Genomic DNA, 26898 nt, shown 5'->3' on the forward strand with positions numbered 1-26898 from the left:
CTCAGGGTGACCTTTCAGGGACAGTGGGTGTCCGCAGTGCAGCGCCCAGGCAACTATAATTCTGAGCCACTGCTGTTAAACTCAACCACACACTTGGGGTTTTATCATCATGACCACATATATCTGCGTCCTATACATAAGGCGAGCTAAAGGAAACACAAGAAGGTTTTTGTAAAGAATGAGCGAGTTGTGCGTATTTGTGCTCCCCCATAGATACAGAGGAGCTGGAGACAGTGCCGCAGGCAGCTGGAGTGATTGTGTCTGAGCTAAGCCGACACATGTACTGCCCGCTCTCTCTGTCTCACATTGTGCCTTTCTGTCTGTGTGTCTTGTATTGAGTTTCACCTCCATATGAATGAACTGGCCCGCGCTGACAGCTATTCCCTTCAAAAATAGACACTTTTAAGGAGTAACCTGCACTTTAGCCCAAGGCGCCCTTGTGTCTCTGCAAATCTATTAAGACCATGTAAAAACTCTATCTACAAAAGGTACTGCCGCTGTGGTTCCTCTTCTTCTATCTTTTTCCGTGTCAATTTAGCGTGGTCCACGGGAACAGGGCCACAGGGTAAAGGCTTTAATTGGGCATTCAATTCTCACTTGGAGAGGAGTGGGAGAGTTACTTAGACACCGTGGCAATTAGGAAGCCAAACTCTTTAGAAAAGGGATTGCCTCTGATAGTGTAGTCGATAGGGTGAGTATGGTACAGGTGATACTTCTAAGGCTCTGGTTTGAAGAAGATACATTTCGAACAAACAATAATATAATAAGCACATGCAGCTGGTTCCACATTGCTGATTTTGCTCTGAGCGCGGGACAGGCAGAGATGCAATCAAGACGCAATTCTTTGATTTTTCAAGTCGCCCTTAAGTCCAAATGCTTCAGGTCCAAGTCCAAAAATTCCAGTTTTGCGTCAGTGAGGACTTGTCTGAGTTCAGTCCAAGTTCAAGTCAGTCAAGTCCGAGTCCAAGACGAGTCACAGAACTAACTCTATACATTAAAGAACACATTAAAACTCCAGACTATGAAAGTAAAGGAAGACTTGTTCTTAATGTCTGTCACTGTTAGGCATCTTTTCTGAATGGTCTCGCTCATGACCTTAGGCTGCTGTGAAGTGACGCTCTGTCGCTGTCTGACCCTTTCACAATAAGAGTCATACTAAACCGATCGATAACATGAAGTGACGTTTATTGTGGAAAAGGTAAACCGGAAGCAGTTAGTTACTTGACTTGAGGACCAGGGATTCACCGAAGTTGGAGAACTTTTATCTTTTCAAAGACAAACAAATGAGAAGGAAGCGGCGCCTGACAGAACTGAAAGGACAAAAGACACACTCGCTTCTTCACACATGTGCCAGCAAGGTAAACAGTGTTAGGGGGCAAAGACACTGACATAAATACCGCTGAAATAGGGACAGAAGGCTGGGTTTAAAAGCTAAGGATTGAGGAGTCTGGTCGTAAACTCGTAGAGGAGCGGCTCGCTGCTAAAGGCTCGCATTAATGTCCGACATTGCGTAGCAGAAAGTTTGTGGTTGGGTTTTCTTCACTCACAGTGAAAAGAGTCAACTGTGCAGAAGTGCTTAGAATCGTGATAAAACGATCCCACAAAAATGACAGATTGTCAGCTCTGGAGATCGCAAGACGGTCTAATATCGTCATATCGCCCATTGAAGAAGAGTTTTCTTACTATTTTCCTAGCAGTATCAACTCAATGGACCCTCCTATGAATGCTGATTTAAATATCTTTGAACTTAAAACAAGGAGAGCTACATCCGTCAAGTTCGTGACCAAGTGCCAGTTCTTGATCCGCAGGCCTGAGTCAGCGAGCCTGAACCTCAAGTCAAGTCACTGATACTGCAGAACACACAAGTTCCAGTAGATGTTCAAGTTGAGTCTTAGAAATTGAGTTGCAAGTCCGAGTCCAGTGCTTGACATAACCAATCACTCCCTGACCATGTTGCAGTTCTTCTTATCATGAGATAATTTTGTGCTTGGTACATATATGCCTTTCATTTGATATATAGCCTCCTCTCAGTGTTCCTCTCTCCTGAGTTGAATTCATGACTGCCTCAGAAAGGGAGTGTTTATTTTAGCAATTGCTACATCTGCTCACATAAAAAAGTCCTCACAAAAGATATGAATAGAGAAAAGAGAAATCAAACAAAGCATACACAAACATTGGCAATGCAAAACATGATGTTTAACAAGGCGGAGATAATTATGGGATTGCAATCAGTGAATGCTATACTTTTGATTTTATATGATGATATCTTGGAAGAACTTACTTGGCAAGTTTCGTATTTTATATTTGAAAACGGGGGGGAAAAATGCTAGTCTGTAAGAAGTTTTTAATGTCAAGTTATCATTATGTTTTTGTATCACGCGGATCAGATATAACCTTTAGATTTTTTTAAACATTTTCTTTAGTCTGCTGGTTGAGCTGCTCTAACCACCTCTCAAGCGACCGGCTACACTGGGACGCACAAAGCAAAAACAACTTTCAGGTTTACCCAAGTGTTGAGAAATAAACATATTTACTGTAATTTATTAATTCAGCCTTCAGAGAGTAGATATGAATAAAGTCGGGCGCTCTTATCGAGGTCACACACCGCACATATTTAAACAGTCCAGTTAATAAGCTTATTTACATCAGGAGGAGATGGGAGTGAACCAAATGGTGCCTCTTTGAAAGGCAACACATTAAAGAGGGCTAACTTTTAACATCGGGGATGGGTGATTAGGATTCAGCTGGGAGAGCGTAATTGCGTTTCCTTGTGTGTGATCTTATTCCCCCCATGAGGTCCCGGGCTGTTGCATATTATTTTTAAAAAAGCACAACAACTTTCACGACTGATCGCACGCGTTCGCCTCCAACATCTCTGCAGAGCAAATCGTGTACGTACGAACCAATAACTTAAAAAAAAAAGCATTTCGGTTTGCTACGCCTTTGCTCTGGATGTGTTTTATGTGTTTTACTGACACTCCATACATACAACAGAGCATCCAGTTCTATAATTATACACGGCAAAGTCAATAGATGCCATTACCCACATGTTCCAGAGCCTAATGACCAGGATGTCCTTCACAGCCTGCTCATTAACGGCAATGACAAAACCTCGTGTGCAGGTAGATTTCCTCTGCAAATGCCAAAAGAAGGTCACAAATCAGGGGCCAACGTGACACGGGGCTAATCTTGGGATGATGGTTAAGTGCGGGGTCTGGTTTGTCACTGTAATGAACATTGCAGGCAGGCAGGTTTTAAGTCTGCTCTCTGCGTTTATAAGTCCAATATCTCTTTTCTTTATAGTGAAGGCAATCGGTCAAAGGGGCCGAAGATTTGTAAGGGAGTGATGGAATAGCTCTTTTCATAAGAGGTTACTAACGCTAATCGTGAGCGTGATGTGGATGTAACTTTAAAGGCTATAGTGCAGGGTGTGACCCGTCTGAGGATCTTGCTTTGCTTGATTGTTTTTTTATGGACAGTTTTCAATTATGGATGAATGCTTTGCTCATCTCATCCTCTGGGTTTGAAACAGTGCTGGGATACACTATCAGAATAAGTCTATGCTCTGCAACCCCATACCAAGTCAAGAGGAGCACTATAGTTAGGGCTGAGCGATATTGAAGTAGCTTGTGATGTGCGATGCGGCTGTGCAATATCGCGATAACTATATTTCTCTATCTTTCACTAAACCATTTTAACACGATAATGTTCAATTGTAATAAAACATAAATTGTGTCAAAAGAAGACTGAAAGAAAGACTACATCAGGACCAAAACAAGATTCAAATTCAAGTTAGTTAATGTTTAAAGCAGGGTTGTCAAACTCATTTCGGGTTACGGCAGGTCGGGGGCCGCATATAAGAGAGAACATTTTCCCAATAAATGAATGATAATAAGCTGTGATTTGGTCAAAGCCCCAACTTAACTGTAGCTTCATTAATAACAACGGCTTACACTTGTATTGCACTTTACAAGCCTGTGTCACAAGTTCCTCAAAGTACTACATAGTAGTCATTATTAATATACTCCACACTCGGTGGTGGTAAGCTGTTATTAAAGCCACAGCCGTCCTGGGGCAGACTGTCCATTTACCACGTGGCTATATAATGTGTTGTTCATATCCTGAGCTCTTATTATGTCTGAAGAACTGTGTGCCCTCAGTCACACAAAAAGACCAAAGGTGTTCTTAGTATTTGGCCTCTCCCAGTGTGTTCCTATAGCTCCAAACGGGGTGAAGTTAGAAGCGACCAAGCTCTTCCACGGGCACGCACAAAGACCAGACAGGTACGTATCAACTCGTCTAAGCTCATACATATCTCAGTATGGAAAAAAGGTGGCCAGTTCCTTTAACTAAAACTGAACACACATTTATAAATTCAATGCATTGTTTATTTTTGGCTGAGTCTTAAAAAAAAAAGTGTCGATCTCTGTCAGATGAAGACTTTAATGTTTTATGGCGTCTTGAGATACGGACTTTGCATCATCTAATATCGCGATACGATATATTTTGCGATATGTTGTGCAGCCCTAACTAAAATTACCTGATGATGCTCTTTCAAACCCAAGTCTCGAGCTATACCAGATACACTTCTCATCCGTGTTGTTTTTGTCAACGATGGCAATGATAATGTGACAGTGAGGAGATAAAAATGGCTCTTTAGTGACAAAAACATGAAGAGACGTTTGTGAGTTGTTGTTGTTGACGAGACAAAAACGTTAGAAAGTGGTCTGTCAGACGTTCACGATCAGGGCTTGAGCACGGAGCCGCAGTGGACCCTGACCGCATGTCTGAATCACGTATACTCATATGCTGTGCGCTCTCTGTCTCTCTCCCCACGCTCGAGTCTGACAGCGGCTGCAGCGATGTCACAGGGACTATCTTTACTTTAGAGAGTGTGTTTTTTTCCCCCCAATTACAGCAGCGGTATGAAGACCGAAAGCATGTTGATGAACGAATGAGCAGATTAATAAACTACCTTGAAGAGACGATTAAAGGATGAAGAGACAGGCTTCTGTAGGGAAAACTTCACAATGTAATCTGTCTGTCAAAACCTTGATACAACCTTTCAAGATTAATCCCAATTCCCTATAAACCTATAATAACCAGACTAAAACTGGATGAACTATTCGCATATAAAAATGGCAAAAACCTCACTGCCTCTCAGACCAGTCACATAAAGGCCACATAAAGGCCACGACTGCCTGTTCTTATTCCTTCCCCTTAGCCATAAACACGAGCACAAGTCAAGACTTCAACTAAAAAACAAAAAGTCAGTGTGATTTTCTGGTCGTCACTATTGATGCAAATCTCCAAACGTGTCGCATCACGCTCCCCTCTATCCTCTCTCCCACTGCAGCTCCTCTCACTATACTGTTTCCACACTGTCTCCCGTCCCGATCAATCACACTTGGACTCCCTTAAAAACATCAGACAGGGCACAGCTAATCCAGTCTCTTCTGGTGAGCCGCTAAACTGTCAGTGAACATGCCACGCGGGATAGACACCGGATACAATTACACACATGGAGACCACACAGTGACAAGTAAACAGCGGGCAGTTCGTGCACAGAAAGCAAGCAGACGTAGAGAGAGAAACGGTGTTTGTATTGTTTAACATACCTCAACTTTTTATATATTATATCAATGATGATTATGTAAACTTCTAGTCATTTCAACAATACAAAAACACACACAAGTACAGTAGACATTATTCAGTCACACAAAATATAGCCTATAGTGTTATGAAAATCTCAGCAAACACAAGTGAATTTAGATGAAACATCACACTTCTATATGCGTCTGTGTGAGGATATTGACAGTTAATGAATGCAGCAAAACTCATTATAAACTTATTATTAAAGTGACAGAAATAGACAGCCGAAGCCTGAAGTCTCGTCACAGCTTCATACGATAAACATTTGTGCATGCGCTGCAGTCTCGAGTGCTAATTGCAAGTGTCTTGGGGGGTGTCGAGCCATTTTACTTCCAAAACGCCCCCGAACACTGAACAAGTTTCCCTCTAATTGACCCACTAAACGAGGATGTAACAAACAGAAATCACTTTGATAACGTGTCATCATTTCCTTGTATGAAAAAAAAAAAACTGTGTCAGGATCGAGAGCTAGCAAATTCCACACACAATCTGTCTATCTTTGTGCACACAAGTGTCAAATTATTCGGTAATTGGTATGATAAATACGTTAGTAATTATTATCCACCACATAGACCACAGACTTCTGCAGAGGCCCTTGTTATTTCCTGCCCAGACTTTAGAGTGAAACATTATTATGGGCACCAGTTTTGATATTTCATGTTGTGTATGTAAAATGTAAATAATAACTTCATCAAAATACAGTAGGTAATAATAATGATAATAATAATAATAATGCATTGGTTTTTTATAGTGCTTTTCTGGACACTCAAAGACACTTTACATTGCACTATTCATTCACTCCATACTTGGTGGTGGTAAGCTATTATTGTAGCCACAGCTGCCCTGGGGTAGACTGACGGAAGCGAGGCAACCAGTCTGCGCCATCAGCCCCTCCAAACCACCACCAACCACTCACTCACTCACTCCATTCGCTAGGCTTCCTGCTGTTCCCAAACGGTCTCCCATCCAAGTACTGACCAGGCCCTTCCCTGCTTAGCTTCCACGGTCTGACGGGATTGGGCAGAGCACAGGCGGTATGGCCACAATCAAAAGACAGTAAGGTGTGAGAGTCTGGGCAGGTCAGGTTTTCCAATAGGCTACGAGCGCCCTCTGCAGGCAGTATTGTGAACCCCATGTTTCACTTTCAGCTAACAGCATGCCAGCAAATCGATGGCCCTGTGATGAACACACTTTGAGCGCAGAACAGATGGACTATGGGCTTTAAAAATGAAAAAAAAAAAAAAGGTCATCAGGAATATCTTTTGACAAGGTAATAAAATTATTAAATGTTCAGACAGAATAGTTAACAATTCTTTTCTTTAAAGCACGACAGTGACAAAAGCCTTACAATATTGAAGAACTTTACCCTTCAACAGCAACTAGGATACTTTAAACCACAAATAACCAAAGATGTTTTTTACTTCAGGGTCTGAGATGAGAGGAGCTCTTCACATTTCAAAAATGCCGATACATAAAACTTCACAGTATAAAATGGCATTGTCCTTCCTTGTCCCATTACTCATGTCAAGGAAGGACAAGGAAGATGTCTACTGAACTTTTTGTGATATAAAAAAAAAAAAAAAAAAGTATGCACAAGCAAGTTTTTAATCATTTTTGCAAAAACTTTTTTCTGTGTACGTACATGTGCTCCGTGTGAGAGATGAAGCGTATCTTTAACATTTCTGTCTGGGAACAAAGCTATAATTATCAAATCCTCACCCTCTTTTGGTGCCGAGTCTATAATTGTTGTAAGAATCTGTGCATCAGCAGAGTACAGCAGGTGTGTCTGTCGGCATAAACAGCGGGTTAGGGTTTCTTGTTGATGTATAATGAGATTTTCAGGGGGAGCTCCAAGGTTATGGGGGATAAAAGTGAGAGAGTACAAGTCTTTTTGGGCCAGTAATAACTATGGGAGAGTTCATAGCTGTGGGCGTCTGGGCTGACTTGATGAGGCAGGTATAGGCCGGGCGCTCTGTGGCACAGGTCTCCGATGTACGCTGCCAGGAAATGAAACTCACACTGACGAGGAACACGGGATTAGGCTTTTGAACAAGGTAAATACGGGGTTATAGTTTGATCAATCTCTCACACTTGACGGCAGCATCTTAAACCGCTGGGGATAAAGTACATGTGCTGTGACTTCAGACGCAAGTACCCAGAAACTGTAATTCAGTTTGACGTAAGTGCTTAAAGTCAAAAGACACAAGTACTATTAATAATCATGCCTTTCACTACCATTATCAGCAATAACAACACAGACTACTGCTCCACAGATGTTTTCTCATGCATAGGTGGAACAAAACACTCATCTCAATATCTTCTCCATAGACAAAATGAAGAGATCCACACTGTAGCCTGGATGGCATGTGTCTATAGCTTTGACAGGTCTAATTTAGGCTCCCGGGCTAAATTTACAGTCAGTGTTACCCCTGTGAACCGCTCAGTCACATGACGCCTTTGATGGCTCCCACTTCAAAGCGGCATATCAACAACGAGATGCATTAATTCACTTTCTATGTTTAGTCCTGGTTCAGATTACACAAATGCCATCTGTTTAAATCTGCGCGCAATTCAGGAACAATAGATGGAATTAGGTCTCCAAATAATACGGGGTGTCCTACGTTTTTCCCCAGAAGCCAACGTGTTAATTAAAAGGTGTCTTCTTCCTGTCAGCAGATGATTGAAATTACAGGCTAAGTTTCTGGTTAATACCCGCTCACTTTAGTTTGAATCAGCATGCTGGAGGATATGGTTATAGCTTGTGTTGTTGATGCATCATGGGTCTATGGGTCCGGCTCCACTCAGGGCCGGAAAACAGATGTTCCTCATTTTAGTAATATATGTTTCGTATGCATTTCCCCAACCTGCCTGAAGCATGTGTGCACAGCTGTCGCACTGACCCCAATGTATCTATTAAAGGGAAAAAATGCTTACCTATTAGTTTGACGATATGCCTTACTCGCCACATATTCATGGAGAAGTAGTGTGTTTTACCCACGCTATCTATCTATCTATCTATCTATCTATCTATCTATCTATCTATCTATCTATCTATCTGAAATACTATTCATATTCATGCATGAGACTGAGCTAGACTTTTCAAAGGATTTCGAACATGAACTAAATAGGTTCAAGTCCAGCAGCTTTGAGCATTATAAATATTTCCAATGCAATAAAGTGCCAAGACTTGCTCTATGCTTGTGCTTTTCAAGTTTGGTTATTCTCACCAGCGTAGACATATGACTACAAATTGAAAAACCTCGCAAGCAAGATCTCACATCTGAAATAATCAACACATTTTAATGTACAGTGTTGTGTTAATGAGATGGAGCGTTATACATTGTAACTGTCATCGCTCTGACAGTCCAAGTGCCTGAAAAACAGCGGGATGTTACATATAACTAAATTATTTGTCTGTCATTGTTAAAGGGACTATACGGAGTTTAAAAATGTTAAAATTCTGTATTTTCCTCCCCCTACATGTTCCAGCCATGTCCTAATGTGTAGAATGAGCCCAGACCTGTTCACCACAACTGCCTCTAAAATCCTGCGCTGTCACTCAAAAAGGTTTTAATTCAGTGCCGTCATGCACGAGCTTAATATAGAAGGTGCAGTTACACATATAACCTGAGGTGGCAGTAGTGAGTATAAAATAGTGAACTTGCATCTAGCCCCTTTAACTTGAGAGGTTATTCATGCTGGTTATATAACAGCATGTCCAGAGGTGACCGAGCCTTCTCAGTGGCGGCCCCTAAACTTTGGAACAGCCGTCCTCTACATGTGCGCTCGGCTCAGTCTGTAGAGGAGTTTAAAAACAAATTAAAAACTCATCCTTTTTGCTTTGGCCTTCGGTTCTATGTGGACCAGACACAGTTTGTGCCTTTATATATTACCTGTGTTTAAGTTTTATTGTGTTTATTGTACGTATTGTTACTGTTCTTGTACAGCACTTTGGTCGACTATGGTTGTTTTTAAATGTGCTTTATAAATAACATTGACATTGACATTAAATAACCAATACATTTAGATACCTTAGAACTATAGTTAACATTTACCAAAAAAAATAGTTATGTCTGTCTAAATATATGACAATGAGTGTGAATGGCGAGTTGTACAAACAATATAGATTGAGTTTTAACAACTTAGAGAAATGTGTATATTTTATAAGGCAATTAAAGCAGTAAGTAACTTGTTTACCTTAATAAATCCTTTTCGTAGTCCCTCTGGGGGTAATACAAGTGTTAATGGGATGATTGGGGGGTCTTTCATCTCCCTCTGGTGTCTCTGGCCAGAAAACCACAATCACAATTTTACTGCCTCTGGGTCTGAGGCCCAATACACACTAATGGAAGCACGAAGAGGATGCTAACAGGGTAACAGGCAAAGCTAACTGCGGGCTAGCGCCACTTAAAGAGTATTTACAACCAAGTTCTATCAGCGTAGTATTTACTCTCACAGACAATTAATGAGTAAAAACCATAACATGCTACGACACCTGCAGAGACGCTTAAGGGGCATGAGTTACTTAGTTCTGCTTTAAAGCTTTAAGTTTAAATAACTTGAAGGGTCTAGTTAAAACGATGCATGTTGATGATTAAACATTATTTATTACTTTCATTGTTTTATTTCATTGAGCTTGAGTGTCGGAGCTCTTGCACTTGTGTAAAATGTATGAGAAGGAACGGTACTTATACTCCAGTACTCCATCCCTGCCAACAGCTGTGACCACAATGAGAGCTTGTTCTGATCAATTGCGCGCAGCCCTTCAAAGTTAAGTGTGGACACGCATCGTGGTCAAATTGTAATTTATGCTGCAGCTGGACACTGGACTGACTTGAGTGTGGTCTTTCTGCACAGTATTTATGCGCGTGTGAGAGCGAGCCAGTGGATTCTTGGGAGGCACCGTGCTGCTCAGCTGCCTTGGCAAACGAGGAGGAGCGATGACTTTCTGACCCATAATGACCCACTCTTGGAAATCTAAAGGGGCGACGTGGACGACTTAGCAAAGAAAAAGGCATTCGGGGTCAGTGAAAGCAGAATGCAGCAAAGAGGTTGTCTTCTCGGTAATGAGAGCCACAAAACATGAAGGAGATGGTCTCGGAGGAGGAGAAGGGAAAGGTGGAAGGGAGTGGATAAAGCTGAAGAGAGTTTGGGCAACAATGGAATGAGGATTAACGGCGAGACAGTGAGAGAGACACGTTGCAGCAAAAAAAAAAAAAAAGAAAGACGAGAGAAGATGTCTGCGAAATCCATGACTATGAAAAAGTAATGAGTGTTAAGTTTGCAAACACACTTGCTTACCCTGCTGTTTTACAGATAATACAATTGTGCCTGCTAGCACAACTATTCAGGCTATTAGCGCAATAAAAAGCACAAAAAAAAAAAGAAAAAGTAATGCAAGATTTCACATCTATGTCTAAGTCCAACACAAATGTGAAACAGCTTCATTCTATCGGATTCCCATTGGGGCCTGGATGCAGTGCTGCAAACCAACAACATAACTATTCCGAACTCCGCGCAGACAAAAGTTTTCCATTGAAAGAATTTGCATACTGGCTTCTTGCTAACTCCATTTTATGAGAGTAGCGAAGTTTTGAAACATGTGGACTTGGGCTGTTTTAGAAACAGACATTTCATCGCTCATCCAATAAGCTTCATACTCAATCACACAGATACCGATTCCAGGAGATCAAAAGAGGGTTGCCAAATTTTCGGAAAAGATTATAATCCTTATTCTTTCCAGATAGAGTGTTGGCCAGGTCTTGTAGCCAAGGCACTGCCAGTTCTCTATTATATAAAAAGTCACTTTTTAAGTACATTTTCTGATATGTCTTGCGTCATGCCCACAAACCCCACTCCCGTTTATCCCAGCAATGAGTACGTCGCCTGCTGTGTCCGGTGCGAGGCTTCTGAACAGAGACAGCCTCATAACTAGAAAGCCAGTCCTCTGAGATGTCTCTAAATAGGGATGTCAGCCAGCTCCACCGCGACCATCCACTCACATACCTCTGGGCCGCTGCAGTGTGTCATTTGTATGGAGCAGAGGTCCTAGCCCAGAGGTAATCGAATCAGGGCAGAAAGCACCGGGGAGCAGGCGGCGGGGCGAGGGTGGTCAGGCGCAGCTGGATAAGCAACAGTTGGTGCCTTTTAAAGAGCACAGCAAAAGGAAACAGCAGGCGGCGGGAGGGACTGGAGAGCCGACTCCACATGGCCTCGCAGAGAAGCAGGTCGGCTCTGTTTAACATCTATTATAAATACAACATACATCCACTATTCAGTCTAGTGGATTACACTGTTGGATTATTAAACTGGTCCAAGCTGAAGCAATCCACACTAGAATAACAGCGGCCAAGCAGGCTTTTATGAGTTCAAAAATGTTAATTGTCTCAGCCAAGGATTTGACTATTATGTTGTTGGAGGAAAATCTTGGCAAAAAGGGGAAATGATGAAAGTAGTAAAATTGTTTACTGGGGGAAAAAGTTGTTTGTTCCTAAGGGCTATTTCTAGCTTTGCGGTGGGCCCAGGTGTGAAATGTTCTTTGGAGACCCCTTCCTGCCAAATTACAGCACTCAATCAGGGATACTGCATGATATTAAAATATAAAACATTACTGCACTCAGCCCTTGACTCGCTGATACCAAGAAAAAAAAGTTTGCGCACCTCTGATTTGGATGATTGATAGACGTGCCTCGCTCTGTTAAACTTCCCAAAACTGTGTATAAATTATGTGGGGCTCTCTGCATGCAGTAACTAAAGAGATCTCCACTCTACATGCAAACTATAAGACTATAATACCAACATGCAAGAGAGGATTAACCCAAACGTCACATAGAATCTGCACCCAGATGTGACCCATAAGTGTTTGTAATTAATCTTGCAAAGTGCGCCGATCCTACAGCGGAAATTGTCCATAAAAAAACTTCCCCGCGCTGGCACAGTTCCTGAAACAAGTGCGGGTTCATTTTGGGAGCGTAATGTAAATAAAGGTAAACATTGGCGGGTGTAAATGAGCTTATGGGAGCAGACCAGGCTGGCAGACGACTTTACAGCTGCTGAGACTGTGTTAATGTCTGCAGTTTCTCTGTTAGCACTGGACCCCCCCCCTAACCGCAGGTTTCCTCCTTCAGGTGGCCGGCTCACACAATTACGCTATTCTTCTCCCGGGCAGAGAGAGTGGCTTGTCTACTTTGTGCAAGCCATGTCTGGAGGTAATAAACACGGTAAAAAAGCACATAAATAATGACTTAATGACCCCCTCCGCCCTGCCTTATCCTGATGACGCTGGAGTTTTCCGACGTTTAGGAGGGGCAAGTGATGGGGGCACGGTGCACATGTGGCCTCCAGGTGTGTCTTATAGCTTTGGGAGTATTTGTCGAGAGGTGTGGGACCAAGTGTTCCCATCACAATAGTGCTCTGTAAGTCTGAATTCTGCATCTTTCAGTCCTCGTTTGCTACTGGGTTCAAAAGATAAAATGACAAATCAGAGAGGAAAACTGTGCAGTTTTATTGAGGGTCATTTAGGAAAACAAAGAATTAAAAGATACAATTAGGTAAAAGTGCAAAATGTTCTAGTGCATAATAATAATAATGTAATGTGGTGCTTTAATTCACTTTTTTATAATCGTCTCCTCCTTCTTATGCGGTTGTAAATAGTATCTAGTTCAAGCAGACTTCGATATCTCCAGAGACCTCTCCAGCTGGATATCTGTGACTAGCTGCATTAATTAATGCCACGTTCCAAAGGTTGTGTTTATCAAAAGTATGAAAAGAAACAACAACAGAAACAGGTCATTTTGATGGACACGTCACAAAGAACCTTAAGACACAGAAAGAGTGTTGTTTTGTAATTGTCTCTGTGTGCTTTCGCCAACTACTGCTTCAAAACAATAGCCTCAATCATGTCAGTGTAACCTACTATTAGCAGCCCCTGACTCCGCTGTAATTGCAGGATATAAATCGAGTGAGTGGGTCCTTTAAAAACAACAAAAACAAGTTTGTAACAAATAACAAGTGTTTGCTACACCCACACAAACCTCTTCCCCATCAAAAATAATTGAAATACAAGCCACACATCCAAAATTTGGCATATCATTTTGGGTTCCATCAATGACAAGGGTTTACGTCACAGAGAAAATAGCGAACCTTATTAGAAAGAGTGCTTTTTGTATTTAACAAGTCTTTCTGAAGATGTTAAATGGCCTGAGGAGTAAGAAGGAGCTAAACTAAAGACATGTGAGTGTCAAAACCCCTGCTTTTGAGAAGTGAAAACAATATTTGTCAGTATATACAATGAATGCCACCTTCAGGTCAGTGAACACATGATTGTCCGCTCTTTCCATTTGACCCTGACCTTTGCAATGGCCAAGAGGCTAAACGTGATTGTGCTCAAGGGGCGTTTAAAGAATCCTGTTAAAGTTAAGGTTTTCAGCACGAAAAAAGGAGGATACTGCTTTTATACAGCTCGAAAAAACAGTGAGAATTTCAATCCTGTCAACAAATCCTCCTATTGCACAATCCGGTACTTTTGTGTTCTCTTCAAAAGTCAATAGAAGACGCGGACCCTGCAGGAGAGAATCCCCCTCTGCCCCTGAGTGCAGCGGGATGGGAGTATTTTTCGGCCTGCCAAAGCCTTGGGGAAACAGCACGGAGCACAGAATAGATCAGGATGCTGCGAGCCTTAGCTTCAGAAGGGCAGAGGTCTATTTTTAATGACAACATGAGCGCTGCTACAGAAGTGTGTTGTAGTCGGCCAAGTTTAGAGGAAATTTATCCCTGTGTAGGAGGCTTGAAGTAAGAGTCAAAAAGAAAAACAATGAGATTTCCGGTTGCACAATCCATGTTATCATCAGTTTATGATGGTCTGACAACTATGCAAAGGATTAAAATATGAGGATTGTGAACCATTTTGTTATATCTGTGGAGTTCTTTGCTTGAGTGCCCTTTTATCCTCAATGTGTAATGACTTGAACTTAAAAAAAGAAATGTGCTGTTAATTCAGCTTTCCCTTACTTTGAAGCACTTGAAGGAAGGGTAAAGTTCACATAGGGGTCAGGTCTGTAGAGCAGAGCGGACTGTGAGAACGTAAGATAGACTTTTTCCATAGAGACTCCGAACATCACCTCCATCACCTCTGAATGTCTCATGTACCTGAGGTTAGTGCAGCTGACAGAAATAGACCCACAGGGATGCTGCTCTTATAACCAGCGACCTTGCTTTGGCTGCCCTTTGAGGGTGGTAGTGCTCTCAATTCAACTTAAATGATAAGAATTTCGCAGATTTGTTGCAAAAAAAAAGTCTGAAAAAAATCTGCTGCTTGATGCGAACACTGGAGCTCGAATGTAACTAAACTGGCCAATACACTTTCTAACGAAGCCTTTCAATAACCACAAGGGGTTAGGAATGAGCTGAGGATTAGACTGAGGTTCAGACTAAATCTTACTTTTTGATGCATTATTGCCATAATAACAATAATAAAACAATTTGTTTGTTAAGTGGGACATCACACACAATAATAGGCTTCTTCCGGGTCCAAACAGTTGGCAATTACAACAGATAAAAGCACAAGAAGTGTTTTACACCTAATTAGAATAATACATCTCTCCATTTCAGGTAAAAGGAAGATATTGTTATATTTAAAGCAGAACTAAGTAACTTGTTTACCATAATATATCCTTTCCGTAGTCCCTCTGGGGGTAATACAAGTGTTAATGGAATGACTGGGGGGTTTCATCTCCCCCTGGTGTCTCTGGCCAGAAAACCACAGATGTTTAGAAAGAGCCTTGTAAGTCAGCTCTACAGCAGGTTAAAATCAGCTGAGTCCTATTATAGAGGATAGGGCTAAAGTTCTGCTGGACCCAGTAGTGGAGCGATGACATCATCACTTAACAAATGTATGCAGGAGAATTGAAGACCTATTAGAGTAACATTCAAGACTATCTAAATCATAGGAAAAAGTTCCTTCCACTAAGCCATAAAACCTTTATATCCAAAAAATGTCTTCAGTGTTTCTGTTCTATCTCCGGAATATTAAAAACAGCACCTCCTTACTTTGGGATGAATTCCTACCTAATAGAGTTGCCTTTTTTGCCTGGCAAAAACTGTAATGCTCTATCCAAATTGTTTTGCTAAAGTCACATTCTTTTACCGCGCCTGTCAGTTTATATCAACGTCAGTATCAATCTATAAATAATACATTGTGACACTAGATTCTTGCCAACACACAGCCATAATTAGTATTTTCCCTGGCTATAGCACATTTCGAGCTAACACTATCTCGCATATTTGGCTCTGCTGTCAGTGTTGTTGAAAGCAAATGCATAATTAATGTCATGTCCAATAACAGTGCGACCTTATCCTCATGTCCTCTGCTCAAAAATGCCATTGTACTTTTGCAGCCTCTGTCAGCTTTCGCGGGAAACAAGCACAATCTAAATGTATCACGTCTGTTGAATTCTTAAGACGCCAAAATGGAGGCACTTCAGTTGTAAATGCATGTTCATATGTTGCTATTTCTGTAACTGGCAGCTCTACGTCTTGTTGTCTTAAGAGCAAACAATGGCTCGCAGCGCTCCACCTTGCATACTGCTCTGTTTATTTTTAAAGCGCACTTTCTTCCCATCTTACAACAAAGAAGAGCGAGGAGGGAAAAACACACATCCCATGCCAGGGAAAACTATCTGCAGGGGTCCCAGTAGAACAGAGCAGGCAGAAGTAGCGCAGTCGGAAGAGTCAGCACTGTTCAACACCTCCTCCAGGGAATTTCCCGACACAATGGAAAAGGAGCCGGAGAATAGGCGCACACTCTTGTTTCAAACGCAGCATAATTTGACCACTGTATTAGCCAGCCACCTCTGCCTGAACTGGAAGGGCCCTCATTGTCCACTGTGCCATCATTATGAGCGGGTTCAAGCACCTGGCGAGAGATTGTTAATAGCCTTAAAAGCATTGAAATATGGGAAATCTAGGGCCTGTGCAATTACCAGTATTTTTTGGTTTTGTTTTACAGTATCTTTTCACTGTACTTCTCCTGCTATGCTGAATCATTAATTCAAACCATAAAACTGAAGTATTGAGTGCCACCAAGAAACTTTCTGTATAGGTCTCAGGATACACTATGCCACCACTATGCTATACCAAAACTCTAAAAGAGAATATGGAAAAAAAGTTTCCCTTTACGGCAGGGGTTCTTGACTAGTAGGGATGTTCTGCTCCTTGTCCCGCCTTTGCAACAGGCTGTGGTAACAAGCGCAGGAAATCGACAAAACAACAGGGCTTCTTTAAGACTTCAATCAAAACTGAATCGAATGAAGAAGGGTGATACAACAACAGGTAATGTACGTGGGGATAGAAGAGGAATCTCGACAAAAGCAGGTTGCAGAGAAGTCAAAAAAGAGAAGAAAAGAACATGAAAAGGTGTAATCCTGACTAAATCCCTTTCAGAAGTCTTGGTCATAACAGTTCCTCGAAACAGTTGATAATATCAGAATAATAATCATAGTTTATTGTGAATTACAAACAGCGCCTCACGTAAACAATGGCTACAGAAGGTGCTCAGTGCTCCTTCGACAGAGCCCTCATTCATCATTGAAGAAAGCCTGGCGCAGTAAGTGGCTTGTTATTTGCTTGCGGTGGCTGTGAACAGACCACACGTCCTCTGTGCGGTCAGGGCTCCTGGACTGAGGGAGTGTTGTGCTCCTCCTGAAGCCAAGAACCAAGGACACTGTCTTCCACTGCCATGTGCTCCCCTCTCTGTCTGTCCTCCCCCTAAAGTCTCCAAGGATATCGCTCACCGACTTCCAACGCTGAGGCTTCTTGGATGCAGCACTCCCTCCAGTCTCCAGAGAGATCTGTGCTGCTTAGTCGCGCAACTGCCTTATCATACCAGGCAACACAATTGTAATACTTTTCCACTGTACAACAACGGAAGTGTTTTGAAACAATATTTCTTTATGAGAAACACTATGGTAAGACATGTTAGAAAGCCTTACCTGAACAAACTTTACAACACTGATTTTGTTTTGTAAAGACAGTACCCCACTCCACTGAATACAACATTTGAAAATGCTTTCCGTACATGTTTTTTAAAACCATCTCAATATTCCTTAAAAAAGTGCTGGAAGACTTGGCAAGGTCTACCATGACAAGGTTTCCATGTTCCATCTTCACTTATTTTCTCTTTTTGTCCCAAGATACAGTATTTGAACTCTGCTGTTGCTCTATTACAACCTCTTTGAGATCGTTTGCAGCTATCAAATATCAAAACTGCCCTGTGTGACCTACAACAATTTAAATACTTCACATTGATTAAACTCTCTGACAGTTGGTTTACAAACTAAATAATATGAATAAAACATTTTAGAGCTCAATATTCTACTCTTGTGTTTCTAAACGCAGACTGTAGACTAGACTTTGGCTTCAGACTTGACGCAGTAAGTGGGCTGGTCGTGGGCTGGACAGACACAATAGTGGTCGCTCCCCAAGCAAAGTACAGACTTGAATATTTTCCGTGTACCGGGGGTGTGGTGCGGGTGTCACGTTTTGGTGTTTTGATCTCGTTCTTGCGGCGTGCACAGTGGGAAAAGGTTTGTAATTCGTCTTACATAGCCTAACTGCTGACTGAAGTTGTAGGTTAGAAGAGATGAGAAGACAACCTCTTTTTTTGCTAAGCGACGCCCCCAGGCCACTGGTCGCAAGCACTGACACAGCAAGTTCGTGAGCAAGATACCGGACTCGCCTGGACCAATGCTGTTGTTGCTGTCCTTCCGTCACCATTGTCCATCTTGCACGTCTATTCCTGCCCTTTTCGTTTTCATCACTGAATAAAGCCGACTCCCCCCGTCTTTGTCTGGAAAGTCTTATCAGTTCACCTCTACCCGCTTCGTCGATAATCTCCTCCGGCATCTTCTTTGTCCTGCGTGGCTGAACTACAAGTACTGGTGCTGCCTTATCTCCCTGATCCTATCGCAAACTTTTCATATGAGGGGATAAACTCCAAATAAAAAGCAATCCGGGTGCTCTTTTTTTCGAGGATATTGCTCTCATTAGCTCTCGGTAATCATTTCAAAGTGTTGATAAATGTTTTCAGTTGCCGGAGATTAAAAGGGTTTTTCTGAATTTATATCCGGACGCTGATCAAATTACAGCTTCGCTCGCTGTGCCGTAGATCACATCAAAAGCGCTTCTTATCGTATAATGATATGCTCTATAAAGATAAGAGCCCATGTCCCGTGTGGCGCAAAAAAAAAAAACTTATCCAAGACTCACATTGGAAAACATTCACAAACAAGCTGCAAGTCTCTGGAAAGTGTGAGTGACTACAGAGTAGAAAGTAAAAAGTAGTGAAGACCACATTCAGGCAAAACACATAAGTAGCAATAAGTCATTTGTAGCTTGTAGTATTGTGATTAAAAGTCAAAAAGTGCTTTGTTCAAGTCAAGAGCATTGCAGACACTTTTTGCTAGTTAGTTAGTTGTGTAGGTAGAAGCAATACCCTGCTTTCAGTCATGAGGCAAAGCTGCTGATGTTGAAACTGTGTATTAGAATAGAAAACTGGGAAATCGAGTGACTTTACACAAGGGATGGTTGTCGGTCTGAGGGTAATGACGTGCCCTGTAAAGATAAGAGCTCATCACGAGGTGAAAAAGACCAAAACACACAAACAATGCAGCAGTCTCTCGAAAGAGCACTCCCATGCTCTGCTCTGAAAGGCGCAAGCTGCTCATTTAGATGGGCCTAAACATAGCAGAGAGAGTCTCCCAGGAGCCAGTTCACTTCTTTTTTCAACTTAACCTCAAGAGCAGAGAGAGAGAAGACGCACATTAAACGAGAAATCCCAACCGCGGCTATCAGACGACGCTCTGATTCATGCTTCTGAAGTCATTTGTCATCGTGAGAAATGCAGCCGGCTGGTGATGGCCCAACGAGCGGTGACAACTTATGCCTCATTTCACCCTTTTCCAAATGGTCCAAGATCCGTCAGTAAACAAAGACCTCTCATTCTGAAAATCCGCTTTTGGCTTGACTCACACCTCTTTCCCCGCTCAATTAAGTTTCCCAGAAAATCCAGCCAAATCCAAAAACTTAAAGCGCTCCTGTTGTCACAAAAGTTGGGATTTATCTAACCTTTCAGACGTTGGCTCAGGGAAAAAGAAAGAGGCTTTGCGGATTATTGGGCCCTGACCCAAATAAAAGTGTAGGAACAGCCCCTTTTCTTAGTGGTTCAAAGATCTTCTTCCTTTTGGACTCGGGGGTTACGGAGCAGCGCGGTTAATGTGCCGGAACAGCGCTGGTAAATGAGCGCAGGTTTAGCGGCTAATTCTCTTTGACATCCCGACACGAGACGAGAGCCGTTTAGTCCAGCCGCAAGTGCTTAGATCACAGAGCAGACGCGCTTTTAACCACCTGCCGCTCTGATTCGTCAAATTCACATTCTGGAACTCGGAACACTGTGTAAAATGGCGCAATACGACTTTCAATCATTTGCAAATCACAACCAGGACCAGACTCAATTCTGAAAAGACAGGGGATGAAAATGAGATATCTTAAAAATTCATGAACGTATTATTACTTCTGTTGAATTGGATGGCAGCTACACAAAGGTTGGGACACTACAAATTAAAAAGAAAATTCTATCTCGGATTGGATGCCGGGTAAATTGTTAGATATTTAATGAAAGAAAGCTCGCACTGCTATTTCCCTGTGATTTTTGTCGGTTTTCTTCGGCTATCAAATTTAGCCTTATCAAATTTCTAGTCTCACCTTCAATTTAAATTTTGATGACAGTTTTCTTTAATTCATTTTCTTTCTTCTTTGTGTTGTTTTTAGATCTGCTTCTATTTTAATGGATCCAAAAGCAAAGCAGCTTTCATTTCTTTTATGAAATTGGCGTTTCAAGCTCATTCACTTTTTACTCCCCTTTTGGCATCGTTCTTATACAGTATTCATGATTAACTCTGCACTGTTTTCTCTATTCTTTCCATAATACATAGGCCAAAACATGTATATATTTTTCCTGTATTCAGCGCCATAAATAATGCTGTACGTACAAAAGCCAGCGAGTGCTATAGGTGCCTCCAGCTCCACAGCTCCTTCCCCTCCCGTTCCCTATGGCAACATCGCCCTGACACTCTTGGCCTTTCAGAAAACAGAAGAACCGCTGCGAATGATAAAGTTTTATTGAGCCAACACTTTCTGTGACAGACACGCACTTAAATATAATGCAGGCCAACCTTAGGGTCGCCATGGCAACTCCTCCTCGCACCATCTCTCACAGAGTAACGAAAAAGAAAAAAAAAAAACTTTCACTTTTGCCCCGACAACTTTCTGCCGTTAAACCCGACCGGGTCAGTGAATACATTGGAGGCGACCGACCGGGCTGTACTGTAGTGTAAGGGATGGTTCTCCAGAGGTATTGGATGGTTAAAAAAAAGTGGTCTATGGAGAAGTAAGGAGGGATAAGATCATGCTAAAGCAGCGTATAAATAGCCCATGGCAATGAGAGGACAGAGCAAAGCGGGAAGTGCAGGAAACCGCAGCGACCATTGTTTAAAAGTCCTCAACTTCATGAGCAATAAATCATCCGGGGAAAGAGGGCTGGAACAAAAAGGTCCACGCAAGTCACAATAAATAAACAGTGTTTGTTTTGCATTGAGGTAAGCGGATGAGACGTCCTGTAGGATTGGCTTAACTCCCAACGACAACATGCTAGAGTCATTGACAAGTGATTAAAACTGGGGAAGACAGGCTCATTTTGAGGACATGTAGACAGCAGAGGTTCAAACTAACACGACAGAGAAATAGGATTTGCAAGCACTGTAAGTCTGATACACATCATGTTGTTTTTACAAACTTCAGCATTCATTACTACGAGTCATGAATCACCCAAGAAGGAGGATTAGTACAAGGTGCATATGTCTAAACTCTGTTCTCTGTGTCGTCAAGTGTGGCTGCAATCTGCGCTGTCCCAGGACGCTTGTGTGCAGTTGTCCGATAAGCGGCTATAAAGAGCACCCCAAGGGCCACCGGGGCCACAGGGTAATGGCTTATTTAGTTTACATGACAATGCCCTTCACTTTCGCTCTCAACAGGGAGCTCTCAACCCCAGCGGCTGAACTTGGGGAATCACAAAGGTCGACCCCGACATGGGCTTTCGTGTCATTCACACAGTCTCCGTGGCGACCGCGCTGCCCCAGAATGAGGCGTCTGAGTGGACGGGGAGGGGGGGGGGGGGGGTCATTTCCACTATGGATCCCGGGACTAATTGCCCCGTTTGCGCTGGTGTTCTGTGTCAGTGCGGGGCGAATTCCCCACGCAACACAAATATCAATCACACTAAATATATATATACGCCGCGTTAAACCTGGGCTGGAATGCGGCTCTGATGCTCGTCTTCTCTTCTTACGGATTCCCCCTTTTCAAGTCGTCAACCTGACTAGTGACTTGTGAAGTGCATTGGTTTTGGCACTGGTCCGAAATGAGCTGCTGTTTCTAATAACCTTCTTGTTAGGCTCCTGTTTAGTCATGTTTACCTTTGATTAATATCATTATCACAATAATATCATTATCACAATATTAGACTGCAGCCATAGATCCAACACAGATCCAAATATTTCTATCTGAAAGTGAACTCCAGTATTTTGATGACAACCTCACTATGTCACAAAGCACATCCATTCATGCAGATAATAAAGCTTTAGGAAGGGCATCCGGCATTACACTCAAAAATCAATAAGGGGATTACACAGAAGCTCCATGTTACAAAGTCCACACAGCAAATTACATGGTCTATGAATAAAATGCTTGTAAATCTATAAGCAAAACACAAACAAGGTTCAACCATTCGAGCGAGGGACATTTTTGGCAGTGGTAGAGCTCGGTGCGGGAGCAGTGAGAGTTAGAGGATTCTTCTAAAGCCAAAGGAGAGCCGTGTTTATCTCAATTGTAGCTTTCAAATCCACAAAAGCTCCAGCAACAACAATCACAGACTGCTATGAATACGAAGAACAGAGGAAACGGCGAAAGAAAGTCACGGTGTTCCCCTCGAGGCATGGAAGAAAAAACACTGAGACTCTGAGACTGCGAATGGGTAAGTAGCAGTAAGGTCTGCTTAATGATCCACTAATTGGGGTGATTCGTGTTTTCGATTTGCATTGGTTCGAATTGCTGGGCAGGTGCTTGCGTCCCAAGAGCTACTTTAAATACTGATGGAAGTGAAGCTGCCAATCTGCAACCAAGCACTCGCTCACAGACCACAGACATACATAAAGGCAGGGCAGGAGAAGTGTCTTTCCCAAGGACATAGCGGAGACTCAGAAGACAACATTCAATATGAAGTACTTATTTAGAGGTCATTATTTCATTGAGAAGGAAACTGCATCAGCCTATGTACAGCCCACAAATAACTAATCCAAAATCCATACAATACTTAACTAAAGAGCATAAGATTTGCTCCATATTTCTACTTGTCACACGGTAGAATGACGCAAGTCGCCTATAGCTGCACAGACCCCCGGTGATTTCTTCAGAGCCTGCCTCAGAGTCTCTTTAAGATATAACTTCAGCCACACTATACGGACACAGTGCGCCCGTTCCTTTTAGTTATTCAAAATGGCAAATTACACAGCCAAATAATCAGTGCAGAACAAAGCGAGCGAATTCATCCACCCTAACCCAGGAAACTTTTACTTCTGTCTCAAGACACCTCGAGCTTCCTGTTATAAGTTCACAAATGAAAACACCATTTTGTCAGTGTGGGTAACTTTCAAAGAGCAAGTGTGCAGGCTCTGAACGGCATCCCACTTGAAGACATCAAGGGATGCCAGGAAGAACAGAAAAATAGCTGGCAGCGCTCGTTCACTTGCGAGACGCAAACTTCGAAAGGTAAATGACTGAACATCATCCTCAAGATTAACTGAACTTGCTTTCTGTATTCTATGGCAAACTTTGTCTGTGAATGAAAAAAATAAAGTTTCTCAAACCCGCAAAACTGCTGCAATTATGTGAAATGCCATAGTTAGGGGGGAAACGGGGAGGAAAATGTGCAAACATTACAGAGGGAAGTGCTGAATAAAATGAAGCAGAACGCGGCGTTATTGAGACAGATCTGCCAGACGGTAGACAATAAGTGTGAGTTAGCAAGGAAAGAGATGCTGTGAGATATTTTCTACATCCGTCAAAATAAACAACAACATATGGATAAGGAAGTGGCCATGACTTAGAAGTGAGAGAAAATGGCAAGCACATATCTGTAGGAACAAAGAACAATGACAGAAATGAAAAGGAAAAAAAAATACATCTTAATGAATTAAACAGACTGAGAGAGGAAAAACAACTTTGAGCAGCGAGTCCACATTCCACTGTGCATTTCTTCATCCTTCATCAAATATAATCTCATAAAAAATATGCTACACAGACAATAAGCGTGATATGTGTAAAGAAAAAAGAAAAAAAAACACACACACAAAAAGCACACATGTTTAAATTAATAATATTCACATTAACTTCGGGAATAAGGTTGCACTGTGCTAGCACCACCAAGTGGACACTTAGGGAACTGTCCATTTAAAACTTCTAAAAACTGATAGTCCCTGGAGATTGTAGCCAACCGCTATGCCACAATTCAATATAATGTATATACAGTGTGTTTCCATAGCCTACTTCGCATTTGTGACACATGTTATTTAGGCGCAGGCGCAGGCGCTACTTAAGACCAATGCGTTACCCATCCGAGTTCAAACTTCATAAATGAAAAAAATAGAATTTCAGACGCGAGGGTTTCATGCAAAAACAAAAAAAAAAAGTGCTGCACATTAGACATAAAAACGGCATTCTTACCAAGAGAGGTGTCCAGCAACGACCATCTAAGGAGCAGTCTCGCGCGTCTTGCCCGGGGAGAAGTGTTAAAGAACCGTTGCAACCAAACCAAGAGGTAGCACAAGGTGAAATATCCTCGCGTGGGTCCTGTATATAGAGTGCGTTATGCTCCCGCTCAGCGCAGTGTCCCTCTGTGGCCCTATTGTGTCCGTGTCCCAGCACAGAGGTACGTATGCTGCTGCTGCTGCTGCTGCTGCTGCTGCCGCCGGCTCCGGTCCCCTGTCGGCGCACGGCGTGGCGGTGGCGGTGCTGCTGAAACCCGACGCCGCACAGAGTAAAAAGCGCTGCGCAACAAAACAATGAAGCCCCCCCCCCCTTCTCTCTCCTTTCAACAATCCCACACGAGCCGATACGTCACCGGAGCGGATCGCAACTTTCCCCAAAAGGATGTCACGGGGAGACAAACGCCACGAGGTGTTTACGACCGAGGAGCGCAGCGTTGTTTTTTTTTGAGGGGAGCGGTGGAGCGAGCGAGAGCGTGAGTGGACCCCCGGTTTGAGCGGCTCCAGCGGTTGAGAGACACTGTACGTGGCAGCCTTCGCGAAGCACACACACTGAGCTGCAGGTGGACGCACGGAGCCAAGTTGTACAGCCACGCTTTTCCCGCACCGATATCCGCGAAGTTTATGGAGCAAATGACCGAAGCCAATGAGGGTGTTTTATTGGACTAATTAGACTGCGCGTTTTATGGACTGGCTGCACATAGAGCTGTCCCGATGAAGTCCATATACGAGGAAAAAGGCGCCTGTTTAAAGCACAAAAAAATAAATCGTGCAGTTATATAGTTTTCCATCAGATAGCGTCATGTCATCCTCGTTTAAACTCTTTGACTTTTAAATAGCAGTCAGTTAAGATAAAGCCTTTTGAAAAATAAATTGCAGACCACTGTGCGATAATGTCAACTTCATGTCAGCAACATCAGGCTGACAGTGCAGGGGCCTCCAGGAAATATCCTCTGGCCCCAGATGAGTTTGAGGAATTCACGAGGGGGTTACAAAATAACACCAGTGAAAGTAGTCTGAAAATATATAGTAAATGTTACTGGTAGTTTGGGCCACTGCTGTGGTATAGGGTCAGGGGACCAATTATTTTTACTTACAAGATCATTTCACATGCTTACTTGCACTGCTGGCCGAATTTCACAGATTCACCACAACAGTTGCCTTCCCTCACTCGATCTTTAAATGATTTGCATATCAGAGGATTTGTGATGAGGAGTGTTTTGTGAAGTGACAGACTGAGTGGTAAAGTAAGGTTAATTTGGAGTGCATTTTAAAGAGCCCACACTCAAATCTGTACAAGTGCCATGTCTCATCCGACTGTGCGAGAGCGCTGAGGAGGAAGCGGGCTGACAGCAAGCCTATTCTTATATGCATTTCTCCAGCTCAATTACCTCTTTATCTGTGGGTGAACGCACACAGGGGCCCGATCTCCCGCAGTGTCTGCTTTAGGGTTATGTCAAAAAAAAATGGCACATCTGTTTTCTTGACAGCAACAGCCTGCTAATAACGCCTTTTTGTTGAACAGCAACTCGTCTATGGTCCCCCCCCATCCCATATTCTGATATACATTCAAAAAGGGGTGAATTCTGGGTCTCACAATAGGAAAGAGATTAGCATTTCAAGTGGCCTCCCTGCGACGCACGGATATGCGAGGGTAACCTTTTCCATCCTCGAAGCGGATGCGAGCGTTTTCCAAAAATATCAGAACAGATTGGGTGGAGAAGGGGGGCACACAAGGCAAATACCGCGGTTGACAAACATAACAAGGAGAGAAAAATAGAGACGCATGTGTAGAAAAGTTCATTTGAGCTACTTTTGACATAGAAAAGAAAAAAACACGCGTTTATTCCAGTGAGGATATTTTTATTGGTGAAAAATACCTAAAAATAAATAAAACATATATAAAGTTGCAGCTCTCCTCAGACCTGACTCAACCAGACTGTTGTTGTGTCCTCGAGCAAGTGACTGTACTTGTAGTCGGAGGGTCTCGTGGTGCAGATTAGCAGCCTCGCTTCCTGCAGTCTACTCCAGGGCAGCCGTGGCTACAATACTGATGTATCTTTCCACCAAGCCAGATCTGCAAATCAACCAGCCACTTCCAACAGCAGTGTAGACCGGAATGGAACAATACAATAAAATAACTTATCTAAATGCCATCTGATCATTACTCTTATTTGGCCTGTCCAAAACCGAATTACTTGCAAAACAAAAATGGACAGAATGAAGTTGATTCGTGAATTAATCGACAGCTTTTTTCCACCGACCTCACTGGTTTCTTGGGGGACAGGAGGAGGATATCTCAACAACTTCGGGCCGTAGGACCTATTTATCGATATGGCCAGAAAAACACACCGGGCGTGATTTTTTTTGCTAA

The 26898-nt window shown here is 42.6% G+C and overlaps 1 protein-coding gene across 2 annotated transcripts in view; it reads right to left on the bottom strand.

Moving 5' to 3' along the window:
* Positions 1 to 24984, bottom strand: part of sema5a (sema domain, seven thrombospondin repeats (type 1 and type 1-like), transmembrane domain (TM) and short cytoplasmic domain, (semaphorin) 5A) — a 174403-nt gene extending 149419 nt beyond the window's left edge. For both annotated transcript variants that reach the window (XR_013793838.1, XM_079575795.1), the window contains exon 1: positions 24484 to 24984. The gene's annotated coding sequence lies outside the window, so the exon portion shown is untranslated. The remainder of the gene's footprint in view (positions 1 to 24483) is intronic.
* Between the last annotated feature and the right edge of the window lie 1914 nt (positions 24985 to 26898).

The sequence above is a fragment of the Gobius niger genome (genome assembly GCF_951799975.1).
Source record: "Gobius niger genome assembly, chromosome: 18".
Taxonomy (NCBI): domain Eukaryota; kingdom Metazoa; phylum Chordata; class Actinopteri; order Gobiiformes; family Gobiidae; genus Gobius; species Gobius niger.